The sequence below is a fragment of the Megalobrama amblycephala genome, linkage group LG24 (genome assembly GCF_018812025.1).
Source record: "Megalobrama amblycephala isolate DHTTF-2021 linkage group LG24, ASM1881202v1, whole genome shotgun sequence".
NCBI classification, from domain to species: Eukaryota; Metazoa; Chordata; class Actinopteri; order Cypriniformes; family Xenocyprididae; genus Megalobrama; species Megalobrama amblycephala.
In genome coordinates, this window is record NC_063067.1 from 17,903,692 (window position 1) to 17,918,470 (window position 14,779).

General features: G+C 35.4%; 1 long non-coding RNA gene across 4 annotated transcripts in view; it reads right to left on the reverse strand.

The window, feature by feature from the left end:
* LOC125260678 overlaps positions 1-14,779 on the reverse strand; it is a 26,810-nt gene continuing 12,031 nt past the window's right edge. For 2 of the 4 annotated variants that reach the window (XR_007183104.1, XR_007183107.1), the window contains exons 3-4: positions 5,073-5,499; positions 1-4,926 (exon numbers count right to left, since the gene is read on the reverse strand). This is a non-coding gene — a long non-coding RNA (uncharacterized LOC125260678). The remainder of the gene's footprint in view (positions 4,927-5,072; positions 5,500-14,779) is intronic. The other 2 variants (XR_007183106.1, XR_007183105.1) reach the window with 2 other exon arrangements.

The following is a 14,779-nucleotide window of genomic DNA, read 5'->3' on the forward strand; positions in this document are numbered from 1 at the left end:
TCCAAACACTGGAAAAAAAAAAACATTGTAAAAAATTTGGAAAACATAAAGTTTTAAGATATTAAAAAAAAAAAAAAAATGATATGCAAAAATAAGAAAATAAGGTCACTGCTCAAATAAGCACATTTGTGACACTGAGCATGTGGACTAAAGATATTCTGAAATGTATTTTATTTTTTTGATTGAACTTTTTACTCAAATTACTATCCTAATAATATAATTACCATGAAAAATTTTTAATATACTAAATTAGAAATTTGCTCAATAGAATTTTTTACTAGTGGTTGCAGACTTTTGGACCCCACTGTATATTTTGGATACTGATAAACAGATTTATCGGCACATAGTTTCACTGTAACACTACAAACTTAACAAGCTTAACATTCTAGTGACACTACATGATAGGATATTCTTATTAATAAGAACAGAAAGGCATAGACTCTAACAAAACTCATCAGTCATCTTGTTGAACAGTAAAAATGGACCAAATTAATATTATAAAATGGCTTTTCCAACACCAATTATTGCTCACTTTTGACTGTATTGTGATAATGACTAAGAGACCTAACATTGCAAATGTATGAAAGGCAAAAGTAGAACAGTCACACTTATATGAAAAAAAGTATTTACAGCCCTATGACATTTTCAGATATATGAGATGCGGTGTGCCACAGTCAGATGTTTGTGATGAAAAAACAGGTGGCATTGAAAGCCTGTTGTCGTCGCATGTGCCAATTACCCTGAGAGCAGAATTAATTCTGAATGCCTTTGTAATGCCACAGTCCCTTTCATTTAAACCTGTTGGCAAAGAATGAGATGGTTATTTAATGATATAAAAAGGTGGTTTCAGTATGAGTGAGAAAAAGAGAGAGAGAGAAAGAGGGTTAGCAAGAGAGAGAGAGAGAGAGAGAGAGACAAAGTGAATAAAGCGACAAATGTTCCATAAGCAATAGACCCCTCATTTCCAATACACTATGCTGGTAATGGCTGATGTATGAGGAGATTACAATAATTATCCTCATAAATGACAATGGTAATTTCCAGCTGCACATGCCCATGCTGATTGTGGTTGTCAGGTGTAATGCGCTGACCTCTGTCATCACGCTTTCTTGAGAGGTCACAGGTTGTTGGGACACAGCTGAAGTGATTCTAAGGCGGAAACAACCATTTACATTGAATTATGAGACTCCCTTGAGTTCTCTGACTGGAAACCTCTGAAGGCATCTGGGTACCTGCATGTTTTAGGGGAAAAGATTTATGATTTTTTAATGCTATTTATAAAATGTTTGGCTTAAATGGGCAAGTTTTTTTTCTTTCTTTCTTTTAAAAAAGCCATAATTTGGAAAAACAAGCTGCAAAGTGACTAAAATGATTTGATGCAAGAATTAAAATACAGTATAGTGATATAAGCATGTTTTCACTCAATGAGCTTGTGGAAAGAAAAATCCCAGCAAACACAGAACATCCCCCTAAGTAATTGGTTCCTGTTTGGTTATTTTAGAGAACCAAATAATAACACTCTGTGAAAGATCTTTTTAGGTTTTATTTTTAGCAACCATAAAATAACGTTCCCAGAACATTGCAGGGAGGATATTTTTAAATAACCTCAAATAACTTACAGAATGTTAATTTCATTTTACTTACTAACATTCGTTTATCCATTTCTTTATTGAATAATTACTTATAGCTAACTATCAGCTAACTTTCATCATCTGGTCTCATTACTGGGTCGAGGGTGAGCTGGATGATTACTGACGTACATTGGGGTAATGATATTGGAGTAAAGAGGTTAGGGGAACGTTAGAATAACATTATGGGAACATTAAAATAATGTTAGGGGAACGTTAGAATAACTGTTAAAATAACTTTAGGGGAACATTAGAATAACTAACATTTTATTTCCTGGCTAACCAAAAACTTACATTCTGGGAACCAACTTTAGAAGAACATTAGGAGAATGTTAGAATAACATTAGAGGAACGTTAAAACAACGTTAGGGGAACGTTAGAATAACGTTCTACAAATCAAAAAATAAAACTTCCATTAAGAAAACTTTCCTGGCTAACTAAAAACAAACCTTAAAAAAGAACACTCTAGGAACCAAAAGCCAATGTAAGGGGAATGTTCTAGAAACCAAAGACTAATGTAAGGAGAATGTTAGGAGAATGTTAGAATATCATTAAAGGAACGTTAAAATATCGTTAGAAAACTTATACAAACCAAATCTAACATTCTATTTCCGTTAAGAAAACTTTCCTGGCTAACCAAAAATTAACCTTAAACAAACCTTAATGTTAAAATAACGTTAGGGGAACATTAGAATAACTAACATTTTATTTCCTGGCTAACCAAAAACTAACAATCTGGGAACCAACTTTAGAAGAACATTAGGAGAATGTTAGAATAACATAAGAGGAACGTTAAAACAACGTTAGGGGAACGTTAGAATAACGTTAGAATAACGTTCTACAAATCAAAAACTAAAACTTCCATTAAGAAAACTTTCCTGGCTAACTAAAAACAAACCTTAAAAAAGAACACTCTAGGAACCAAAAACCAATGTAAGGGGAATGTTCTAGAAACCAAAGACTAATGTAAGGGGAATGTTAGGAGAATGTTAGAATATCATTAAAGGAACGTTAAAATATCGTTAGAAAACTTATACAAACCAAATCTAACGCTCTATTTCCGTTAAGAAAACTTTCCTGGCTAACCAAAAAACAAACCTTAAACAAACCTTAATGTTAAAATAACATTAGAATAACTAACATTTTATTTCCTGGCTAACCAAAAACTAACATTCTGGGAACCAACTTTAGAAGAACATTAGGAGAATGTTAGAATAACATTAGAGGAACGTTAAAACAATGTTAGGGGAACGCTAGAATAACGTTCTACAAATCAAAAACTAAAACTTCCATTAAGAAAACTTTCCTGGCTAACCAAAAACAAACCTTAAAAAAGAACATTCTGGGAACCAAAAACTAACGTTCTGGGAGCCAAAAATTGTTAGCGGGGATTGTATTTAAAGGTACAGTATATGTAACTTTTTTTTTTTTTTTTTTTTTAATTAACAAAACACAAATAATAAGTCAATACATCAATCCTTCTTCAAAATAGTGTTTTTGTCTTACCCTGATTCACTATTGTAAGCCTATTATAAGTGTTTATATTTTAGACCTAGTGTGAGTGTCTCGTCATATCCATAAATAGAGAAAAGTTGCTCTGGCTACTTTGATGTACGGTGCGGTGTGAGAGTGCCAAATGTTAATTGTCACAATGAGCGAAAAAGGCTGACATAGAGCACGCTAAATTTTGGGTCTTATTAATTATGGTCTTATCGATTCCACCTGTGCATGATTAACTTGTTTGTTTTTGCATTTTATTAGCTTTGTGTTTTCAATCACTTATTGCGAAGTCTTGTAATTGTCACACTGCATTTCTGATATCGCTCGCTCTGGTTATCCATGTTTTGACTTTCTGCCTGGTTTCATGGATTAGCCTGTGTTTTTCTGCTCTGTTGACTTTTTGGATTATCTGCCCTGTGTTTTGACCTGTTGCCTGTTTTATGGATTATGATTCTGGATTGCCCTAATAAAGCTGCATTTGGATCCTCAACCGGTCTGTCAAAGCAATTTTGTGACACATATAAAATCTTAGTAGTGAATTTTCATAAGCAGTAGGATAACCATTCAGCTTAATTTTTTATCCGCTAGAGGGCCAAAAGTTATATAGTGTACATAGTTTAATAATTGATTTGTGTGATTTATATTTTGCTTGTAAAAAAAAAAGAAAAAGATCAGAACGCATGGCTTCTTTTGAACGTCTGTCAATGGAGAGCGAACAGAAAGACTACTAGCAGAGGCTAACTGGCTTATGCTAACCAGCCAAACCCCTTGGGTAGTTACATCTAACTATTATAATACATTTAGAACATGGCTACTGTTATATACACATACAAAACATGTTTTCCAAATATCGAAGTATGTGTTTGTGAGTTAAAATCTGTTCCAAGTCATGTCTTGATCCTCTTCCCTTCATCTCAACTATCCATTCCAATAAAGGTGAAACAATTACATTCCAATGGTTTCATTGAAATCACTACACATCCATTTACTCGCAAGTGACTTTACGTCAGAGACCAGATACTTGTCTGTGGATCAGCAACTGTTAGCTCATGTCTAATTCAAACATGTTTAGAGCTCTTTACTTCCTTTACTTCCTCCAAGTATATGAAGATGAGTCACCATTCAAGTATTTGCATCTTCTGTTGCTGAGTATGCACTAGAACCTCGAGGACAGCATGAAGCATTATATGAACTATAATTAAAACAATTCATCATTCTATCAGGCCATGGTAGACATATTACATCCCATTAGCCTTGTTTTATGTTTATGTGTAGCCTTGTATTGAAAAAGGATCTCAGATTCAGCCTGGAAACAAGCAAACACATGGATCCAAGCAAGAGCAATTTTGCACAGAACCCAATGAAACTAACAAAAGGATATTTACATACACATATGCAGAGCCTCAGAACCTTGCTTCTGAGCTGCCCAGTAATGCTTGCTGTACCATATATAATGAAGTGCATCCTGATAAGATGCCAGCCAGTACTGTCACTTTGATGTAGAACGGGAGCACTGTGAAGACAAAATACATATCCAAGATCAATAATACCAATGAAGAAACAGAAGGGGACAAAATCACACTTGTGACTGAGACTTTAGGCTACGAGAGAAAAACCTGCTGAAATATCACACTCATCCTGTTGTACTTCAATGTTAAATACAACATAAGAAACCCAATACACATGCTGTTGGGTAGTTGTTTCAAGAGCATGAGCATGAGATGAGTCATGTGATGGAGTAAATCAGGTGTTGGTGTTAACACTGATCTTTCTCATTCATGCAAGCCAATCAGGTGACCTAAAAATAAAAACAACAAGGATGTAAAGAACAATGTCAAAAATTATAATCATTGTCAGCTTTGGTAGTTACACTTCTCAAAGATCTCTGTAAAGGCACAGAAACTACAAAAAACGTATGACAAGGTAATCAGCAGTATCACCCACCTTTCCATTTGCCCAGCTTGAAAAAGAAATTACTACAATCAAGACAATCCGTTTCACAGCATATCATTTTCCCCATGGTTTAACTGTGTCATAAACTGACAAACAAACAAAAAGAAATAGTCTTTGCAGCTGCACGCTTTTTCTGTAATAGAACAGGATTTCTTATTTTTCTCCAAGAATTTATTGGTGTGTCCACTACCTTTGGGTCAGGTGTCAGAAACCAGAAAGAAGGGGTAATCAACGCATTGACCAGGGGTCTCAAAATGTGCCATAATTTCTGACACTTCAATTATTTTCTGGATAGTCATCAAAAGTTTGCGTGCTAGGGTAGATTGAAACTTCGGCTGTGTCCAAGCCTTATTGTCACACTCAGTGAGAGTAACACAGGAGTTTTCAAACTGGGGTCTGCAAGAGAGTGCTAGGGGGTCTGTGGAAAAGTTCAAATGAAATAGGTAAAATAAATAAGTAAACAATAAAAGTTTGTTTTAAATTGATAAATAAATTTAACAGTAGAGTACTATAGTGAGTAGAAAAAACTAAATATTTCCCAAATGCCAGCTGTCTGTGTGCGTGTGCTTGCATCCATTAGATGTTTAAACTGATATAGCTTTAAAACGCGAGGAAATAATCAACTTTAATGATGAAAGAAGAACTATGCTATGCGTGATAGTGATTGCTATATAGATGATAATCAAAACCAAGCAGATGCCTTGTCAAAGGTCCTGTTTTTCGTGTTTTTTTGAAGCTTTGATTGTGTTTATAGTGTGCAATATAACATGTGTTCATGTTTCGCGTGTAAAAAAACACAGTATTTTTCACATAATTTACTTATCTGTATACCGCTGTTTCCACTGTCATAAAAACAGGCTGATGACTTCCTTGTTCTATGAAGTCCCTCCTTCAGAAATACGTAACGAGTTCTGATTGTGCCAGCGGTTCCTGTGTTGTGATTCGACAGCAGTTTAGCGCATCTTGCCCGGAAAGGTCACGCCTCTTACCATAACGTGGAGATGCACGCGCTCAGTGTTATTGTAAACATGTCTTTAATTTTACCCTATCAATTTGAGCCGGAATCAGACCCTGTGATTGGACTGCGGGATGAAAATAACAGTGTTTCGACGACATGGCGACAAACACACTCTACAAACGCAACTTTTGTGTATTCCTGTGGGCGGAGGTTAGTCAAAAAACTGTTTTAGTGACGTCATTAAAGAAGGAAGTAGAGGGATGTAGTCCAAACTGGCCGTTCGATGTAGGCGACCTCTGTTAAATAAAATATCTCGCTTGGCATTGAACTTTGAGCTTTAAAATTTTACAGATTTTATTTATACTCTAACAACAACATTACACACTAACTAAAGTTTGAAACATGGGATCACGAAGAACGGGACCTTTAATATTTGGCAGAGAATCTGATTGATGCAGGAACTGTGATCCTAGAGAGAGGGCGGGCACAGCAGCTCATTTGCATTTAAAGGCACACGCATGAAAACAGCCTGTTCTTGACCGTAGTCAGAAATGGGTATTTAAAACATGGATTTATAAATGATCTGTGAGGTATTATGAGCTGAAACTTCAGACACATTCTGGGGACACCAGAGACTTATATTACATCTTGTAAAAATGGGCATAATAGGTCCCCTTTAACAGTTCTGGAAAGAGAATTCTCCCACCAATCCAAAACTATTTATTATCATTATGCTGCAGCACAGCTACTAAATATACGGGCAGAACTTTTAGCACGAGATGTGTAGTCGGATTCCCAAACAAATCAATCTTTTGCATCGGTGCTCTTTAGTGAATCAAAATACACACAGCAAAGCACACAATTTTCCAATTTCCGAACAAATTATGAAGTGGTTAAGGAATCGACAACACACAGTGTGACCATTGTAGTCAGATGCCCGAATTAATCCTAGGCAGTTCTTTCTAAGTAATCGAAACTATACAGAGCAACCAGCTTAGTCAGATTACCAAACGACTTATTTTTAAAGGTGCCATCAAATGAAAAATTGAATTTACCTCGGCATTTCAGTACATGGAAGTGACATACAGTGAGTCTCAAACTCCATTGTTTCCTCCTTGTGTAAATCTCATTTGTTTAAAAGACCTTCGAAAAACAGGCGAATCTCAACATAACACCGACTGTTACGTATCAGTCGGGATCATTAATATGCACGCCCCCAATATTTGCATATGCCAGCTCATGTTCAAGGCATTACACAAGGGCAAAACGTCTGGATCGGCACAGCTGAATCATCAGACTAGGTAAGTAAGCAAGGCAATAGCAAAAAATGGCAGATGGAGCAATAATAACTGACATGATTAGTGATATCATGATATATTTAGTGATATTTGTGAATTGTCTTTCTAAATGTTTCGTTAGCATGTTGCTAATGTACTGTTACATGTGGTTAAAGTTACCATCGTTTATTACTGTATTCACGGAGACAAGAGCTGTCGTTATTTTCATTTTTTAAACACTTGCAGTCTGTATAATTCATAAACACATCTTCATTCTTTATAAATCTTTCCAACAGTGTGTAATGTTAGCTTTAGCCATGGAGCACTATCAAACTCATTCAGAATCAAATGTACTGTAAACATCCAGATAAATACTATACTCACTGGAATTGATGCATGCATGCAGCATGAATGACGAACACTTTGTAAAGATCCATTTTGAGGGTTATATTAGCTGTGTGAACTTTGTTTAAATGCTGTTTAAGGCAGTCGAGAGCTCGTGGGCGGGGGACCGCGAGAATTAAAGGGGCCGCGCGCTAAATCTGTGCATATGTAATTATGGCTGAAAATAGGCAGTTAAAAAAATTAATTAAAAAAAATCTATGGGGTATTTTGAGCTGAAACTTCACAGACACATTCAGGGGACACCTTAGACTTATATTACATCTTGTTAAAACTAGTTCTAGGGCACCTTTAAAGATTTGAAAACATACAGCGAAACCAGTGTAGTCCGTTTCCAAAGCCAATCTTATGAAAACATGCTGCATCCTAATTTGCCTTCTTATAGCCTACTACACCCAAAAAGTATGTATGTCTTTGTGAAAAAAAAGATACTGTCTGATGAAGCAAAGTTTTTTAAGAATTCAGACAAGTGGATAAATTGAAGTCAAACTTCAATTTATCAAATTGTCTGAATTCTTAAAACTTTGCTTCATCAGGCAGTATCAAAAACTTTTTTTTAATCTCCATTCTACCAGTGTCTATTTGAAATGCACAATGTTGAGCGTGCTTAATGCATTTTTGGTGTGTTTTATGTGTCTGATGATAACTGGGTATCCTGTTGTTTGTAATCAGGATAGATATTATTCAATGGTCTGTGGTTAAACTAATGTCAAGTTGAATTCTACGCTAAAGCTGTGATTGCTGCACCTGGGCACCATTTCTCGTCATTGCCACCTCACCCTCCGTCATTGGTGCAGAGCTGTGTGTCAGAGCCACTGATTTGGCAAACGGCCACAGGCCCACAGGAGAACGAAAAAGGCCATATGGGGACTTAAATCTGTGAAAGATGCATCAAGGACTAAATTGAAAGAGTAATGGCAATCCGACATCGGGGCGAACCACAATGCGGGGGTATTCAGCCTCGATTTATCACAAGTAATTTCCCTATCATTAGCTGTACTGTTTAAAAGGCCATCCAGCTGCAGCTGGGGACTCATGGTGTTTTTCATTTGGCCTCACTTCAAGTATTCCCCTTAATCTTTCTTTCTTAATTTCTTTCTTATCACAACCTCAAGATCACTCATAATCAATACACACCGTGACATGTTTTGTATAGATATGTTGCAGCAGTCCATCACTTGATTAGCTGTGATTGACATATAAGGCAGTACTGAGGCCCACAGCACATGATAAAGTGTACTTAATGCCAGACTCTGGGGACATGTCAATGAAGACAAAAACTAAATCACAGTCTTTAGATGTTTACAAGTGTTGTATCTGATATGCTAATGTATGGATTGGACTTAGTAAGTTTTAGTTTTAGTTAGCCAATTAGTAATGTTCACAGTCTGCTGCTACCTTTAGGCTTTGACACATGCTATTTACAGTCAAGTTTCAAGAGAGTCTGCATTTCCCTGTGTTTATCCATGGCATTTCTGGTTTACACCACTGATTTTCTTTTCTTTTTCTCAAACATGCAGAAATCTAATAAGAAAGCTGGAAACAGGCTTACAATTGTGTATAAAAGACAGTTTCTACCTAGAAACCTCATCACAATATAATGCCTTTATAATTACTTTCTCTCAAAATAATGTTTTTTATGCAAAAAAGTTTCATAACTCAGAATTATTCAATTTCATACAGAATGAATTTCTGCACTGCTGACACTTATGTTGTTGTTTCTCTAACCTTCTCACAGTGAGATTCCCTCATTCATCACCATCATTGGCCTTAAATCTGAAGTGTTTATTTTGTCAGTGTTAAAATATTTTCTCCTATCCAGGCTCACGAAGACACAATAAGCTATCTGTAAGTTGATTTCCTCTTCAAAAGTGTAAACAATATTGAGATATCACAATTGCTTTGCTCATTTCAGCACCCCAGCCCATCACAGCAACGTTGGCTCAACCAATGGCGTGAGTTTGGGACGGGATAATCTGTTCTGTTGGCCAATTGCAGATGACACACTTCAGCTTTAATTTAATAGTTATGGATCTGCTTGAATGGTCTGCACTGGAGGACATCTAATTGCTAGATAAATATTTTTGAATTATATTACCAAGTTTTCATTCATTCATGTATTTATGTATGTATTTTTAGGCAGTCGACTAATGACTAGTTGATTTTGAGTCGACTAATGTATTGAGTTGTCATCAAAACACTTTTTGATTCTATTCTAAATCAGATAATATAAAACCCAATGTAATTTAGTTTAGTTTTCATTTAAAAATGATTATTTTTGTTAATGAAAAGATTTTTTTCCACAGGTAATTTATATCTTAGTTGATAATAATCAATAACAACCTTGATTTTGGGAGACGGATGTGAATAATGTCATTTTTGTAGGCTACTCTCTGTCTCATGGGTGTTGTTTCAGATGTTTAGAAATACAATAGCCTTTTCAGACATCACAAACAAACTATCCTCATTCTATTCATGCTCAGTCGTTTTGTCTGTGTCTTGACTGTGATGACTTCATTACAGCAAATGACATGAAATTCTCATTCCTTCTGCAGCATCTTTTACAGACTCCCTAAAGATGGACCATTTCTTGCTCTGTTCCACAAGTGGCCGTCTGTGATTGAGATATTTAAAGCACATGTCTCACAGGTCAATTCTGCGCTTAAACAAGACGGTCAATATTGCGTTTAGTGGCCTTCCCTCTTTCCACAGTCCATTCTCGGTAATTACAGCACAGAGCACGAGAGACGGAGTCAGGATATGACAGAGTCATTGCACAGCTAATGAGCTGCTGCTACAACAACCACTCTGCTTGTTAGCAGACTATCTGTGATACTGACTTACACAAGCGCAATGTCAAAGGAGAGCTTTTAGCAAATGCTGCTTTACTTTCATTTCCCTTAATGCTGAGGCCAGCGTGAATCTGGATCCGTTCCCCAGATAAACACACTTAGTCAAAGAGTAATTATGCTAATTCTGGAGCAGCAAACAACATGGCTTGCAATAACATGTCGACAAATTTGTGGCTCATAAAAACAGGCTGTTGTTTTCAAATTATCATCAAAATAATTATCTAAATTTTGGATCCCTCTCAAAGAATACCACAGTGATTTAGTGCGCACTGCACTGAACAGTAAATACTCTGTTGATGGGGTAATTATTGAGCTCTGTGATTCACTTTACTTGGCTAATAATTTCACAAAGAAAGGCAATTTAAATAGAGATTATTTTAAAGTATTATTGTGGTTTAAAATATAATGAAGTTTATTGTAAACTTTGCTAAGTAATGTAAAATTCAAAGATATCCTTCATACCTGGTATTATTAACATTTAGATGAATGGGTCACATGCAATTAAAGTAATTACTAGTGTAAATGCAAAAAGATTGATTGTAATTGTATTGTAAAGCTAATGCGTTTTTTGTTATTTGTAACTAAACTCAAGTACTGTTATTTTCCATTTCACAAAACAATTCAACTAATTAAATATAGAAACATGTTTTATTTCATTCTTTTTAATCATATATATATATATATATATATATATATATATATATATATATATATATATATATATATATATATATATATATATAAGGCAGCGGCTATTTGCACTAATTAGATGCTATTTAAGTTTTACTAAGTTTCACTAAGTGAAAATAGCAATAGATTCTATTTACACCATGTAAAAGTATCAGTTCTTTGCAATAAGAGTAAATAGTAATTAGATGCTATCTATACTTTATATTGGCAGATACTATTTGCACCTCAGTATTTTCGTATATTTCCAGGAAGCAATAATATCAGAGTGTAATTATATTTATTACAATTATTCAATGGATGCTGCCTTATTGGGAGAAAAACCCTCCCTATACCTTCCCCTAACCCTACCCAATAAACACTTTTAATATTATTAAACACTTGTTCGCAGTTTATTTCCACTTTTAGAACATTATTTTCATTTTTATTGAAAATAAATGCAAGCTCGGCAAAAGGTGTAAGCCAGATCTGCAAGCCTTACTCTCTTCTGCTGCTCCACTGAAGACGTTGAAATCTGTGCATCTTTTTTAAAACTTGAGTGGCCCAACCAGACATTGGTGGGTGGAGCTAGTGTAAATAGTGTTTGCCAAAAAGGGATGGTATTTGCACTTAGTGTAAATAGACACTCCGTATATGTAATTTCAATTGCTGCCTTTTTGAACCAACACAACATTTAGTTGCACCACTAAAAATTTTTTAAAATTGAATAAAAAATAACAGAAATTATTGTGAGAAATTAAATGTTTGGAAATAAAGATGATGTTTCTGTATGATGATATTTACAGTAAGTGCAATATCTTTTCGGATCTAGCTAAAAATTTTATACTATTTGATAATGATTCTATGTAGATATGAAACACATGTTAATCCCAGGTGTGAAGGGTGCCAAAGTCTTCCCAGTGCTCTACAGAATAGAAATTGTGGACAGTGTCTACTGAAACTACCAGATTTGGGATAATTTTTTCTTATACTCTCAGATATATTCATCAGAAACTACAGGATTGTGTCCTCTGTCCCCTTATAAGCCCCTTACGAGGACTCTGTCCCTCCTCCTGAACTGGTCCCCTCTGTGATGGGCAGGGTCTCTATGGTTACAGGCATCCTGTATCCCTTCTTCATGTCTGTGACATCTAATTTTCTCAGCTCTCGCTGTGGTGTAGGGTGCGCTGAGAGGGATAATGATATGCTTTTAGCCGGTGCTGACTAGCAATGCAGTCACAGCACACAAACACATCAGGCGTCATTAGTAGCTGTTGAGCACGAAATCTAAAACTTCATGTCTTCTATGCAACCCATTTTGTCCCCCTCCAACTCAACATGCCTTTTGAGATACTGACAAGGGTTTGATTCTGTGGCTTGTTTCATTATTTGTGTCTATGAGAAGTCATTTACAGATTCATTTTAATCTGATGGAATAATACAGGCTGTGTATGAAAATTCAAAGCACACTTCTGATACCACAGAAGTCAATGCTGAACTCACAGAATGCATTAAAAAAAGTTTTTACTTTAAAGATGTAAAAAAAAAAAAAAAAAAAAAAAAAGTCAAAACAGATGAACTGTTTTGCTCATTTCCTTGATATTTAAGGAATAGTAATCCAATCATTTACTCATCATGTTATTTGTATTTTTTTTTTTTTTCAAGTAATTTTGTCAAGGTATGGTTGCAGCAAGAATGAATTTGAGCAGGATCTATTTGCTGCATTTTTATACTGCAGCAGTAAACAAACAAACAAACAAACAAACAAACAAAAAAACAATAACTCAAATTTAAGAAACACCCAGGAGAGAGATCAAGACACAGGAAAAGAACAACCACTTAAAACAGACATAAGAAACTGAATAGGGAGTATATATACAGAGAGTTAACAAGGGGCAGGTGGACACAATATGTTGCTAGGGTAACAAACAACTTGGAAACTAGGTCACACTAGGAAACTGGGTCAACTAAGGAAGACAGGAAATAAACAGGAACTGGAAACACAAGAACTAAAACCAACCTAAACCAAAACATAAACCTGGTAAATTTTACCTGTATATTATTCTGAGGGGAAAAACAGTCAATTATATTGTAATTAATAGAATATAATTGTAAAATGTGTGGCAGGTGAATAATTTTTTTTTGCAGTAAATATGTTTCTACTTGCAAAACTGTGCAAATATCAAAGATTTATATATGGGTCATTTTTGACCAATGTGTGCACAATTGATGTAGAACAAAAACTGTGTTTATAAAGTTAGAAAGGAAAAATAATGATTTGTGGAAATCAAAAACAAGATATTTAATGAATACCTGGAATAATAAATTATAAAATACATTTCTTTCAAAGATTCAGCAATGATTGAAATAATATAGGGAATGAATACGGGTCATTTTAGACCCATGTTGTGCATTAGAAGGGTAGTGATGCAAAAATGATTTTTATTCAAAAAGTAAGAAATGAAAAATGAAAAAAAAAAAGGATTTGTGATGATCAAAAACAAGTTAATTAAGGAATACCTGGAATACTGAATGATGAAATTAATTTCTTGCAAAGATATAGAAAAACGCAGTCGGGTCTCTTTTGACCCATGTTGTGCATCAAAGAGTTAAAGATTTATTTTTTGCCGTTTTTGTCTTTTATTGTGATAGGACAGTATGTAGACAGGAAGCAAAGTGGAAGAAACAGAGGTGACGGGGTCAGGAAACATACATGAGCTGGGACTAAAACTCAGGTGTCTTAAAGCACTAGAGTACAGGTCAATGTTCTGACCACTAGGCTATTGGCATGAACTAGCCAGCCTCAGTTTGGTAAAAACTAGAACGTCATTTTGTACGATCCATGTCAGATCCAGCTGTCAGAATCCATTCCCCCATGTCCATGATGAAAGATTTTGGATGTAGTGGCTTAAAAGACGCTGATTCTATGGAGCTTAACCAGCATCAGTGTAAAGATTTATTTTTTGCTGTTTTTGTCTTTTATTGTGATAGGACAGTATGTAGACAGGAAGCAAAGTAGAAGAGACAGAGGAGAATGGGATCAGGAAAAGCGCACGAGCCAGGACTTGAACTCGGGCATCTTAAGACACTAGAGAACTTCATGTTAATGTGCTTACAACTAGGCTATTGGCATGAATTTGCCAGTCACAGTTTGATAAAAAGTAGAACCTCATTTTGTACGATCCATGGGGGGAACAGAATTCGTTGGCAAAAATCCAGCTGCCAAAATCCGTTCCCCCATGATGAGAGATTTTGGATGTAGTGGCTTAAAAAATGCTGATTCTATTCTGTGTGGATGGAGCTGAACAAGCATCAGTGTAAATATTTACTTTTTGGCGTTTTTGCCTTTTTTTGCAATAAGACAGTATGTAGACAGGAAGCGAAGTGGAAGAGACAGAGGAGGATGGGATCAGGTAAAGGACATGAACTCGTGTCTCTCAAAGCACTAGAGCACTATATGTCGGCATGCTGCCCACTGGGCTATTGACATGAACAAACCAGCCTGAGTTTGATAAATATTAGAACCTCATTTTGTATGATCCA